Here is a 13,912-nt window from a genome sequence, read left to right as displayed (position 1 = left end):
CAGGAAGGTAGAATTCTGTGCTGTAATTGAGATGGGAGTCCCGTATAACTTTTGCCTGCTGCAACTAAAAGTACTTTAAGTGCTTTTCAGTTGATGTTTTAAATGTTTATTTTGTAATTTCTTTTTCTATCCTTAACTGAGCACTTCATTAAGTAAAACTTCTTGCATAACCATATCTGAATTACTGAATATTCCACTTGACTACAGGATAAAGATTATGTTTCTCTAAAAACATCACACTCAATTCATGTGTTTTTATTACTTTCTCAGCGACTCTAGAGGCCCTAAATACACACATGGCACCAAAACAAACTATTCTGTGTGGAAACACATATTTTGCTTTAGTTCTAGACAGCTGTAGCAGACAGCTGTACTTTCCTAGCTTCACTGTATCCAACCCTTCTTCCTGTGTGAGGGAATTCCCCACTGTCCTAGGGAGAGGCATGCCCTCATTCCCTCTCTGGACGTGTGACAGGCCCTAACCTGATATTCCTCATCTTCAGCAGCCTGGGCATGGCACATGATCATTAGCCAGTGATCGCTTTTCCAGAAATGTAAGTCTTGATCAAGTGACACAGAGATGAAGGGGCAATTCCCAGCAGTGGGGAAATTATCTCCAAGAGAATTTGAGGTGGAATCCTAAAGAGGCAGCAACAGGGTTGTATTAAAAAAGGTGACTGTGTCCTCCTCAGTCTACTGGGCTATTCGTTGCTAACATTTTCCAGCTTCTTGGCTGCTGGAGTTACCCAGCTCTTTACCCATTTTTCAAGACTGGTATTACAATTTCTTGTCAATTCATGAGCCCTTTTTACCCTTCCAATAAATTCCTTTATGATTGTTGTAGTAGCTGTTACTTTCAACAGAAGTATTTTAATTGATGAATCAGCAAAATCAATCCATTCTTTAGGGATTTCCCTGGTGGTCCAGGGGTTAAGACTTCATCTTCCAATGACAGGAGGTGTGGGTGTGATCCCTGATCAGGGAGCTAAGATCCTACATGCCTCAGGGGCCAAAAAACGAAACAAAACAAAACATAAAAGAGAAGCAATGTTGCAACTAATTCAGTAAAGAGTTTCAAATGGTCCGCATCAAAGACCTTTTAAAAAAAATCTTTTCATTAATTTTCCCACTATCCATTAAGAAACTTACAGGTACCAAATATTGTGGGAGGCTTGATATGACGATGAATAGACATCGTTTCTATTGTGCTGCAATCTACAGTCTATTGAAGGATACAGGCCAGGAAAGAGAAGACTGTAGTACATGCTTGATGAAGCAGGACATTATTCATTGGGAATATAAAAAAGGAAAATTTATTCCAACCTCAGTGATGGTAATGGTGGGGGGTGTCAGAGAAAAGTTCAAATGATATTTGAATATGTAAATTTATGTTTGAAAATGTTAAAATTAGACCTATCTGTATGCAGTTCAGGAAGCAACAGTTAGAACTGGACATGGAACAACAGACTGGTTCCAAATAGGAAAAGGAGTACGTCAAGGCTGTATATTGTCACCCTGCTTATTTAACTTCTATGAACAGTACATCATGAGACACACTGGACTGGAAGAAATACAAGCTGGAATCAAGATTGCCAGGAGAAATATCAATAACCTCAGATATGCAGATGACACCACCCTTATGGCAGAAAGTGAAGAGGAACTCAAAAGCCTCTTGATGAAAGTGAAAGAGGAGAGTGAAAAAGTTGGCTTCAAGCTCAGCATTCAGAAAACGAAGATCATGGCATCCGGTCCCATCATTTCATGGAAAATAGATGGGGAAACAGTGGAAACAGTGTCAGACTTTATTATTTTGGGCTCCAAAATCACTGCAGATGGTGAGTGCAGCCATGAAATTAAAAGATGCTTACTCCTTGGAAGAAAAGTTATGACCAACCTAGATAGCATATTCAAAAGCAGAGACATTACTTTGCCGACTAAGGTCCGTCTAGTCAAGGCTATGGTTTTTCCAGTAGTCATGTATGGATGTGAGAGTTGGACTGTGAAGAAGGCTGAGCGCCGAAGAATTGATGCTTTTGAACTGTGGTGTTGGAGAAGACTCTTCAGAGTCCGTTGGACTGCAGGGAGATCCAACCAGTCCATTCTGAAGGAGATCAGTCCTGGGTGTTCTTTGGAAGGAATGATGCTAAAGCTGAAGCTCCAGTATTTGGCCACTTCATGTGAAGAGCTGACTCATTGGAAAAGACTCTGATGCTGGGAGGGATTGAGGGCAGGAGGAGAAGGGGACGACAGAGGATGAGATGGCTGGATGGCATCACTGACTCGATGGACGTGAGTCTGAGTGAACTCTGGGAGTTGGTGATGGACAGGGAGGCCTGGCGTGCTGCGATTCATGGGGTCGCAAAGAGTTGGACACGACTGAGCGACTGAACTGAACTGAGGGGTAGGAAGTGGGGGGGGGGCGGGGGTAAGTGTTTCACATGACCAGCCCATGTGAAGGCCAAGCATTGAGAGATGAAAGGACTTTCAAAGAACTGAAGAGAAGCTCCAGATGACTAAAGTGCAGAGTTTGAGCAGATAAGTCTGGAACTATAAGTGGGACTCTAATCATTCAGAGTAATGTGAACTTCTGATGGTGTTAGCACTTTTTCCCAGATGTAGTTGGGATGCAGTTGCGAGCAACTGAAGAGTTTTAAGCAGAAGTCTCAGTATATTGCAGTTTGGTGCTGTTTTCCAAAACTTGTCTATTGATTATAGCCACCCTGTTTTGTTTTTCTCATAGTATATTTTCCATTTTATTGTCTTTTCAGACAGTATTTCTTCAGTCTTTAAGGACTTGCCTCTTTACAAGGGCTGTGGTGGAGCACGTGGGGCAGCACGCGCAAGTCTAAATTGATGTGGGGAGTCCTTTCTGGCTTCCCCAGGATTCCTAACTGCCTTGCTGTGAATGGCACAACTCACACAGTAAGGTAGCTTCACATACAGCTTGGAACGCACATAGGCATTGAAAACACTCGCTTCAGAAGTGTCCCTGACAGTTGTGGCCTCTAAGATGTTCTGAATGACGAACTTCTTACTGGCCTATCCTCAGGCACGCATCAGGCACAGTTAGTGCAGTGAACAGGCTGCGTGTAGCCTCGGCCCTTTCTGGCACGACCATTATTCCTTCTTTTCTTGGAAGCAGGAAGGAAAGAGTGTCCATCCTGGTGTTTTAAAGTGGTATCTCATTGTGTTTTTTTATATGAATTTTCTTAATTTTTTTTTGTTGTTGTTGTTGTTGTTTGTTTAGTTGCTAAGTTGTGTCCGACTCTTTGCGACCCCACGAACTGTAGCCCGCCAGTCTTCTCTGTCCACGGGATTTCCCAGGCAAGAATACTGGATTGGGTTGCCATTTCCTTCTCCAGGGGATCTTCCTGACCCAGGGATAGAACCCTCATCACCTTCCTGGCAGGCAGATTCTTTACCACTGAGCCACCTGGAAAGCCCAAATTTCCTTAACGGCTAAATGTTATTGAGCATTATTTCAACTTTCTTTTGTAGCAATTTGTATGTCTTCTTTTGAGAAATAGCTATTCAGATCCTTTAACCATTTTAAAATTGGGCTATTTATCTTTCCATTGTTGAGTTGCAGAAGTTCTTTATATATCCTACATACAATCCCTTACTGTATAAAAATTTTGTAAAGATATACGTGCTGTCTTTTTTATTTTCTTGATGGTGCCATTTGAAGCAACACAAGCTTTTTTAATTTTGATAAGTCCAATTCATCTATTTTTCCTTTTGTCGTTTGTGCTTTTGAGTTCTCATCTGAGGTTTTGTGTAACCCAAGGTTGCAAATATTTATTCCTATGTTTACTTCCCTGGTGGCTCAGACGGGAAACCGTCTGCCTACAGTGCGAGACCCAGGTTCAATCACTAGGTCGGAAAGATCTCCTGGAGAAGGGAATGGCAACCCACTCCAGTATTCTTGCCACCCCCTCCAAAATAAGGGGCTCAAAGAAATATAGGGGCTTCCCTTGTAGCTCACTCGGTAAAGAATCTGCCTGCAATGCAGGTGACCCAGGTTAGATTCCTGGGTTGGGAAGATCCCCTGGAGAAGGAAATGGCAACCCACTCCAGTATCCTCGCCTGGAAAATCTCACGGACAGAGGAGCCTGGTGGGCTGCAGTCCATGGGGTCGCAAAGAGTCTGGCATGACTGAGTGACTAACACTATGACTAACACTATGTTCACTTCTCAGAGTTTTTTATTTTAGCTCTTATATTAGGCTTCTGATCCATTTTGAGCTAATTTCTGTATATTGCATGAGGTTGGGGTCAGCTTCATTCTTTTGCATGTGGCTATCAAGTTGTTCAAGCAACACTTTTGGGAAATGGAGGGAAAAGGGAAATGGAGAGGGGCTGAACAGTTGTTTTCATCAATCAACAATAATCATCTTCATCATAACCATTTGTTGAATGGACTATTCTTCCCCATCAAATTGTCTTGGCACCCTTGTTGAAAATCATCTGATCATAAATATAAAGATGAATCAATTGATCCTAACAATTTTACTAGATTCTAATAATTTTATTGCAGTACTATGAACACAAAATAAGATTCATATGGTCAGTTAAAAAGTTCTAGTAGAAGTTATTTCCTTTGATATATATCACCAATAGTGTATTTTAAGGCTATAATGACCTTATTAATGAGAACTTTGAACACTACATAAATGGCTTACTTGTTTATGCTTTCTCTGTCAAGTCTTAGTAGGTGTAATTAGAAATTTAAAGTATTGTTCTGTAGTCATACTTCCAAATATTCCTTAATATCTATCTCCTAAAGAAAGGCAATGCCAAAGAATGCTCAAACTACTGCACAATTGTACTCATCTCACACGCTGGTAAAGTAATGCTCAAAATTCTCGAAGCCAGGCTTCAGCAATACGTGAACTGTGAACTTCCAGATGTTCAAGCTGGTTTTAGAAAAGGCAGAGGAACCAGAGATCAAATGCCAACATCTGCTGGATCGTGGAGAAAGCAAGAGAGTTCCAGAAAAACATCTATTTCTGCTTTATTGACTATGCCAAAACCTTTGACTGTGTGGATCACAATAAACTGTGGAAAATTCTGAAAGAGATGGGAATACCAGACCACCTGACCTGCCTCTTGAGAAACCTATATGCAGATCAGGAAGCAACAGCTAGAACTGAACATGGAACAACAGACTGGTATTGTCACCCTGCTTATTTAACTTCTATGCAGAGTACATGATGAGAAATGCTGGGCTGGAAGAAGCACAAGCTGGAATCAAGATTGCCAGGAGAAATATCAATAACCTCAGATATGCAGATGACACCACCCTTATGGCAGAAAGTGAAGAGGAACTAAAGAGCCTCTTGATGAAAGTGAAAGAGGAGAGTGAAAAAGTTGGCTTCAAGCTCAACATTCAGAAAACGAAGACCATGGCATCTGGTCCCATCACTTCATGGGAAATAGATGGGGAAACAGTGGAAACAGTGTCAGACTTTATATTTTGGGCTCCAAAATCACTGCAGATGGTGACTGCAGTCATGAAATTAAAAGACGCTTACTCCTTGGAAGGAAAGTTATGACCAACCTAGATAGCATATTCAGAAGCAGAGACATTACGTTGCCAACAAAGGTCCGTCTAGTCAAGGCTATGGTTTTTCCTGTGGTCATGTATGGATATGAGAGTTGGATTGTGAAGAAAGCTGAGTGCCAAAGAATTGATGCTTTTGAACTGTGGTGTTGGAGAAGACTCTTGAGAGTCCCTTGGACTGCAAGGAGATCCAACCAGTCCATTCTAAAGGAGATCAGTCCTGGGATTTCTATGAAAGGAATGATGCTGGGGCTGAAACTCCAATACTTTGGCCACCTCATGAGAAGAGCTGACTCATTGGAAAAGACTCTGATGCTGGGAGGGATTGGGCGCAGTAGGAGAAGGGGATGACAGAGGATGAGATGGTTGGATGGACGTGAGTTTGAGTGAACTCCGGAGTTGGTGATGGACAGGGAGGCCTGGCGTGCTGCAATTCACGGGGTCTCAAAGAGTCGGACACGACTGAGCAACTGAACTGAACTGAAAAGTACATAAGTATTCTTGTGAAATTAAACATTAACAAAATATTGATTCCAGTAAATTACATATCCTCTAAATCTTGACATAATTCAATGTATTCATCTGTCTCTATAACTAAGGCATAACTAATACACCATAACTCACATGTGTAGTTTTGTGTCAGGGTGTGAATCCTGAATTTTTTGACCAAGCAATGCTCCAAATAGGAAAAATTGCTTCAGAACAAGCATAAAAAATAATTTCATTACTGGTATCATTTCTGATTCAGAGATTTTAGGCTTCTGAAACTGTGTGAAAGATGAGCTTGGGAGTGACACATTGCTCCAGAGTTTCACTGGTGAAATTGACCTTAAGTTTTATTGCAAATTTCGTGTTGTATTTTCTTTTCTTTCTTTTGTAAAAGTTTTTTTTGGCTTTGCCACACAGCATACAGCAGGATCTTCGTTCCCGACCATGGATAAAACCTGTGCCCCCTGCAGTAGAAGTAGGAGGTCTTAACACTGGACCACAAGGGAAGTCCTGTGTTATATTTTCTTTTATTCTGGTATATATTGCTTTGTGTATGTCTATGTCCCATGCTTTATTTAAGAACAAAGTGATGAATGATGTGGGGATTATAATCAGGAGCATCACTGAACTTCACCTTCCCTCCAGACAGTTCCCCAAAACTCCCTGTGCCCACATCCTCTGTGTTACCAGTTCCTTTCAAAGTGAATGAGAACTTAATCCCAAAAACCCTGGTAGAGACTCCAAAGTGTCCCCCTAACTCTTTCCTTTCCTTCGACTTCCATTCCTGGGAAGGCACCTCAATTTGAAGGTATGGGAAAGCCCAGAATGGTGATAGACATGAAGGAAAGGCTTTACCCTCACAGAAAGAGACTGAAGGGTACAGCATAGCCAAGTGAGGGTCCCCATAGTCTGGGGTGCCAAAAATCTGGCCCTAAGGGCAGAGAAAAAGATGCTGGTCTCTCAAAGAAAGGAGACACAGTAGCCTCAAAATCCTCTCGTTGGGAATAAGCACTGCATGATCATTTGCCTTTCTGGTGAAGCACACTTGGCCCATGTGCTTCTTAAGCCTGAGCTGCTGGGTGATGTGGGTTTTAGACACTTATGTTGAGATGGATTCTGAGGCTATGTTTAGGATGAGCAGGAAAGAATGCTGTCGTTAATGATACCCATCACTGAAGTGGAATGGGAACATGGGGTTCACATTGTAATATTTATGTGTGTGTGCTGTCATGTCTGACTCTGTGCGACCCCATGGACTGTAGCCCACCAGGCTCCTCTGTCCATGGAATTCTCCAGGCAAGAATACTGGAGTGGCTTGCCATTACCTTCTCAAGGGCATCGTTGTGACCCAGGGATCACTGCACTGACCCAGGGGTCTCCTGCACTGCAGCCAGATTCCTTACAATCTGAGCCACCAGGGAAGCCCTTGTAATATTTAGGAATTTAGTTTATCTGTAATGAAATTGGAAAAAATAGTGGCATAATCATATTACCAGTTTTATGTCTTCATCGGTCCAGGGTTGATTTGGCAAATCCACAAGTAGGAAGTCAAGAGATACCAGGAGAACAGGCAACTTTGGCCTTGCAGTACAAATGAAGCAGGTGAAAGGCTAATAGAGTTTTGCCAAGAGAATGCACTGGTCATAGCAAACAGTCTCTTTCGAAAACACAGGAGAAGAGTCTACACATGGACATCACCAGATGGTCAATACCAAAATCAGATTGATTATATTCTTTGCAGCCAAAGATGGATAAACTACACACAGTCAGCAAAAACAAGCCCAGGAGCTGATGGTGACTCAGATCATGAACTCCGTATTGCCAAATTCAGACTTAAATTGAAGAAAGTAGGGAAAACCACTAGACCATTCAGTATGACCTAAATCAAATCTCTTATGATTATATAGTGGAAGTGACAAACAGATTTAAGCGATTAGATCTGACAGATAGAGTGCCTGAAGAACTATGGATGAAGGTTCGTAACATTGTACTGTAGGCAGTGATCAAGACCATCCCCAAGAAAAAGAAATGCAAAAAGGCAAAATGGTTGTCTAAGGAGGCCTTACAAATAGCTGAGAAAAGAAGAGAAGCTAAAGGCAAAGGAGAAAAAGATATACTCATTTGAATGCAGAGTTCCAAAGACTAGCAAGGAGAGATAAGAAAGCCTTCCTCAGTGACCAATGCAAAGAAATAAGGAAAACAATAGAATGAGAAAGCCCAGAGATCTCTTCAAGAAAATTAGAGACACCAAGGAACATTTCATGCAAAGATGGGCTCAATACAGGACAGAAATGGTATGGACCTAACAGAAGCAGAAGATGCTAAGAAGAGGTGGCAAAAATACACAGAATGATACAAAAAAGATCTTCATGATCCAGATAACCATGATGGTGTGATCATTCACCTAGAGCCAGACATCCTGGAATGTGAACTCAAGTGGGCCTTAGGAAGCATCACTATGAACAAAGTTAGTGGAGGTGATGGAATTCTACTGGAGCTATTTCATATCCTAAAAGATTATGCTGTGAAAGTGCTGCACTCAATATGCCAGCAAATTTGGAAACCTCAGCAGTGGTCACAGGACTGGAAAAGTTCAGTTTTCATTCCAATCCCAAAGAAAGGCAAAGACAAAGAATGCTCAAACTACTGCACAATTGCACTCATATCACACACTACTAAAGTAATGCTCAGAATTCTTTAAGCCAGGCTTCAACAGTACGTGAACTGTGAACTTCCAGATGTTTAAGCTGGATTTAGAAAAGGCAGAGGAACCAGAGATCAAATTGCCAACATCTGTTGGATCATTGAAAAAGCAAGAGAATTCCAGAAAAACATCTACTTCTGCTTTATTGACTATGCCAAAGCCTTTGTGTGGATCACAACAAACTACAGTAAATTTTTCAAGAGATGGGAATACCAGACCACCTTACCTGCCTCCTGAGAAATCTGTATGCAGGTCAAGAAGCAACAGGTAAAACTTGACATGGAACAGCAGACTGGTTCCAAATCGGGCAAGCAGTACATCAAGGCTATATATTGTCACCCTGCTTATTTAACCTATATGCAGAGTACATCATGTGAAATGCCAGGCTGGATGAAGCACAAGCGGGAATCAAGATTGCCAGGACAAATATCAATAACCTCAGATATGCAGATGACACCACCCTTATGGCAGAAAGCAAGGAGGAATGAGAGCCTCTAGATGAACGTGAAAGAGGACAGTGAAAAAGCTGGCTTAAAACTCAACATTCCGAAAACTAAGATCATGGCTCTGGTCCCATCACTTCATGGCAAATAGATGGGAAAACAATGGAAACAGTGACAGACTTTATTTTCTTGGGCTCCAAAATCACTGCAGATGGTGATTGCAGACATAAAATTAAAAGACATTTGCTCCTTGGAAGAAAAGCTATGACAAACCTAGATAGCATACTAAAAAGCAGAGATATTACCTTGCCAACAAAGGTCCATTTAGTCAAAGCTATGGTTTTCCCAGTAGTCATGTAAGGGTGTAAGAATTGGACCATAACGAAAACTGAGCACCAAAGAAGTGATGCTTTTGAACTGTGGTGTTGGAGAAGACTCTTGAGAGTCCCTTGGACTACAAGAAAATCAAACCAGTCAATCATAAGGAAATCAATTCTGAATATTCATTGAAAGGACTGATGCTGAAGCTGCAGTATTGTGGCCACCTCATGCAAAGAACTAACTCATTGAAAAAGACCCTGATGCTGGCAAAAATTGAGGGCAGGAGGAGAAGGGGACGACAGAGGATGAGATGGTTGGATGGCATCACTGACTCAATGGACATGAGTTTGAGTAAGCTCTGAGGGTTGGTGATGGACAGGGAAGCCTGGTGTGCTGTAGTCCATAGGGTTGCAATGAGTTGGACACAATTGAGCAACTGAACTGAATTGAAAATGTTCTCAGAGAGCCAGGTCTTTCTCTTTCCTTAACCCAGCCATCCTTAACATGTGCTTGTTCCTTTGTAGTTACAAGATGGTTGCTCAAGCTCCACTATTGCATTTGAGATCCAATTGTAAAGGAAAATAAAAGGCAAGATCAGCTAAACTGGCCTTCCATTTTAAGAAAGTATTCTCAGAAATCTCATCCAACAACTTCCACTTAGATTTCATTGGCCAAGACTGCATAGTATGGTCACATCCTTCATCTGCAAGAAGTGCTGGGAGGTGTGGTTTTAAGCCAGGCACACTTATACAGTCATCAAAAATAGTGTTCTTTCCTTATGATCAGGGAGAATCCCTATCAGGAAAGCCTCTTAGTTTCACCCACCATTCCTGTTTTATAAATAGGTATCCTTCAGCTTTATTGAACTAGCAAGCACTGCTCCCCTACCACGTCCAACACACACGTGTGCACACACACACTAAAGCATCATTGCTTTTCTGCAAATTGTGGGCCTCTGAACTGTGTAAAAGATGAGGGTGGGAAGAACACAAGTATCACATTAGTGTTTGACTACTGAAACTGAACTTAAAATTTTATCATAAGATTTTGTGTGTTATTTTTATTCTGGAATATGTTACCATAGTCGGGTTCAACATAAATCTCAGGAGCACTATCGTGGAACAGCTCGTTATTCTTTAGGATCCCAGATCCATATTAACTAGCAGTATACTTTGGGCAAGACACTCAGTCTCTCTATGCCTTGGTTTCCTAATTTGTAAACTGTTGATAGTACTTTTTATGGGAAAGGTGATCAGATAATTTATGTCCCAACTTGAAAAATTTATATTCTGGAGTGAGTGAAGTTGCTCAGTTGTGTCCGACTCTCAGATATCATGGACTGTAGCCTACCAGGCTTCTCCATCCATGGAATTTTCCAGACAAGAGTACTGGAGTGGGTTGCCATTTCCTTCTCCAGAGGATCTTCCTAACCCAGGGATTGAACCCTGTTCTCCCACATTGTAGGCAGATGCTTTACCATCTGAGCCTCCAGGGAAGCCCCATATTGGAAGGGGGGTAGTATTAGTAATTATGCTTGTACAAGTGGCACAAACAAGGACCACTCCAGGCAGGCTGACTATGGTCATCCTATTTTTAAATGCAGGTGCGAGCGTGCACGCTCAGCTGCTTAGTTGTGCCGGACTCTTTGAGACCCCATGGACTGTAGCCTGCCATGCTTCTCTGTCCATGGAATTTTCCAGGCAAGAGTACTGGAGCTGATTGCCATTTCCTACTGCATCGGATCTTCCCTGCCAAGGGACTGAACCCGTCTCTTGCATTGGCAGGTGGATTCTTTACCACTGTGCCCCTTAGATGCAGTTGAGAGAATTAAATGAGAAAATAAACATAAAGCACTCAGCACAAAGCCTGACACACAGTAAATATTCAGGAGATACTAGCCAATATTTGATTTTACTATTGAATTGAAAAGTTTTATTGTTTTGGCTTTGCTTTTCTCTAACAATACTAAGCTTGGTATTCTTTATGATAAAGGATGAAATAAAGAGAGGTTAAGGTTTTCAAGACTGAGAAAAAACCCAACTGAAAATTAAACATCCAACCTGTCTAAAGGAGCAGCAATGTTGAAAGACACTGCAGAAATTCTTAGTTACAAGGAAGATTCTGGAATTACAGTGCATGACCTGTCTGTGAACTGTTTGTACCATCAGAAGCATGAATGGAAGAACTGGAATTTTAATGATTTTATGTAACATTTCTCAAAGGTTTTGATCTGAAGATCCCTTTACACTTAAAAATTTTTTTGAGCACCACAAAAAAGCTTTAGTTTATATGAGTTATAGCTATTGCTATTAGAAATAAAAATGGAGGCAATTTAAAAATATTCATTTAGGGAATTCCCTGGCAGTACAGTGCTTAGGACTCCACACTTTCACTGTCAAGCGCCTTGACTGGACCCTTGGTCAAAGAACTAGGATCCCTCAAGCCACTCCATGTGGCCAAAAAAATTATTTTTTTCATTTAAGATGACTTCATCATATATTAAAACAACATATTTAAATGAAAGAAACTATTTTTATAAAAGAAAAACTGTTAGAGGGTTCATGTTTTACCTTTCTACAGATCTCTTTTTTGACTGGTTTAATAGAGTTGAATTTGTCGCAATATGTTATGGTAGAAAAGTATGAATAAGATACACTGTTGGAAAAGTGAGGGAGTATTTTAATAGCTTTTCTAGATAATTATGGTTATTCTTTGATACTACACCAAAACTCCACAGTAGTTTCTTAAAGGTTTATTATAAATTGAGATCTGAAATCATATCAATCAACTTTTTGTTCTGTTACATTAAAGCTTATCAGTCTGTTCTGCACTTTGAATGAATCTTTAACTCGTGATTTTGTAACATCATCCATTATTCAGTTGGAAAAGTTTCACTGAGTTGGGCAGATATTTCAAATGTTCACACATTTCAGAAACCTAATACTTAAGAACATTCTAGAAAACATATGACACACATTCTATTAGCCATCAGAATGATGGTATCATCACATGTCACGTTGCCTCTGGAAAACTCCATGGTGGATTTGTGAAAAAATGAGTATAATAAAGACAAATCATGTCTTATTATGAAAATAGTTTTGATTGCATGATTCATTGAAAAAGTTTTAGTTTCAGGCCACACTTTAATAACAGTTGAAATGGTATGATATGAGCTATTAGATAAGGAAAACAATTAAAAAAAACTTACCACTTCCTTTTCTCTTTTAAAAACCAATAGACAATATGACATAACACACAAATAGTAAAAGGCTAAAATATAGCCTCAGGTGGCAATTGCAAGTCTCTTCACAATGAAGGTAAGTAGACAAGCTTGCAGAAACATATGACTTGTAATATAAAGGTCTTTCTCATTTTTGGGGAGTTTGAACCCTGCTAATCATTAGCATTTCAAAGCATGAGAGTAGCTCTCTCTGGGGACCTCAAAGTGCTTCACTTCTTGGTCTTCTCCCCACTTCCCCTCACCCCTACCCCTGCCTAAGATGGATCTTCGCAGAAACAAACAGGGTGGCAGAATAATACTAAAAATATTTTAGTACATGTTTTCTGTTTGCAACCTAGATTGGAAGCTACTCACTTTCTACGGAACAAGTTTTCTTTGCAAGTATAGAATAGAAGATGATATTCTTAAATGAAATTTGTTGCATGTGAGGAACCGCTAGATAAACCTGTTTTGCTCTCCTTGTTCTATTATTCCAGGGCTTTCAAAGTAGGATGATAGTGCAGGCTGATCCTAGTTTTTGGGAAAAGCTGCTTGCTAACTAGTTTAGGCTTCAGGAATACTGAATTCATTCAGCAGTACTGCCAAGGAGAAACGTTTTTTAGGCGCCTTGCTCCTTACTATTCAGTTGCCCAATGCGCTTACCACATCCTTCTGGCTACATGGCAGGACCTACTGTGTGGTCTCCTAGGAAATGAACCGATTTCAAGATTACCTACCCTTCAGCAAACACCTTTTGTACTTTCTTTTAGGTAAGTCTGATTTTATCTTAGATCAGTCCAGACTCAGATACAGTGTTAGTGTCAAATCAATTAAAATTATTTACACTAAAGCATGAATGAAAGGCGGATATCAAGTGCTCAAGAACCAAGAACAAACTGATGGACTGAACAAATAAACTTGGAAAGGGGTGACTACTTGTGGCCACGACGCAGTACTCAGCTTTTCTTTGCAACCATAATAAAAGCCAGTTAAGATATAGCACAGGGAACTCTACTCAATACTCTGTAAACACCTGTGAGGAAAAAGAATTCTTAAAAAGAATGTATGTATGTATACCGGATTCACTTTGCTATACACCGGAAACTATCACAACAGTGTGAATCAACTGTATACTCCAATTAAAAAATCCCCCCAAACAGTAAGTCATTTAAG

At 40.6% G+C, this 13,912-nt stretch overlaps 1 pseudogene; it reads right to left on the bottom strand.

Annotated features, from left to right (window-relative positions):
- Positions 1-2,435: 2,435 nt before the first annotated feature.
- LOC105615160 (small ribosomal subunit protein eS26-like) lies at positions 2,436-12,392 on the bottom strand (annotated as a pseudogene).
- Positions 12,393-13,912: the final 1,520 nt, after the last annotated feature.

This window comes from Ovis aries, chromosome 4 (assembly GCF_016772045.2).
Source record: "Ovis aries strain OAR_USU_Benz2616 breed Rambouillet chromosome 4, ARS-UI_Ramb_v3.0, whole genome shotgun sequence".
Taxonomy (NCBI): domain Eukaryota; kingdom Metazoa; phylum Chordata; class Mammalia; order Artiodactyla; family Bovidae; genus Ovis; species Ovis aries.
Note: the sequence above shows the minus strand (reverse complement) of the source record. Positions and strands in the feature narration are given on the sequence as shown.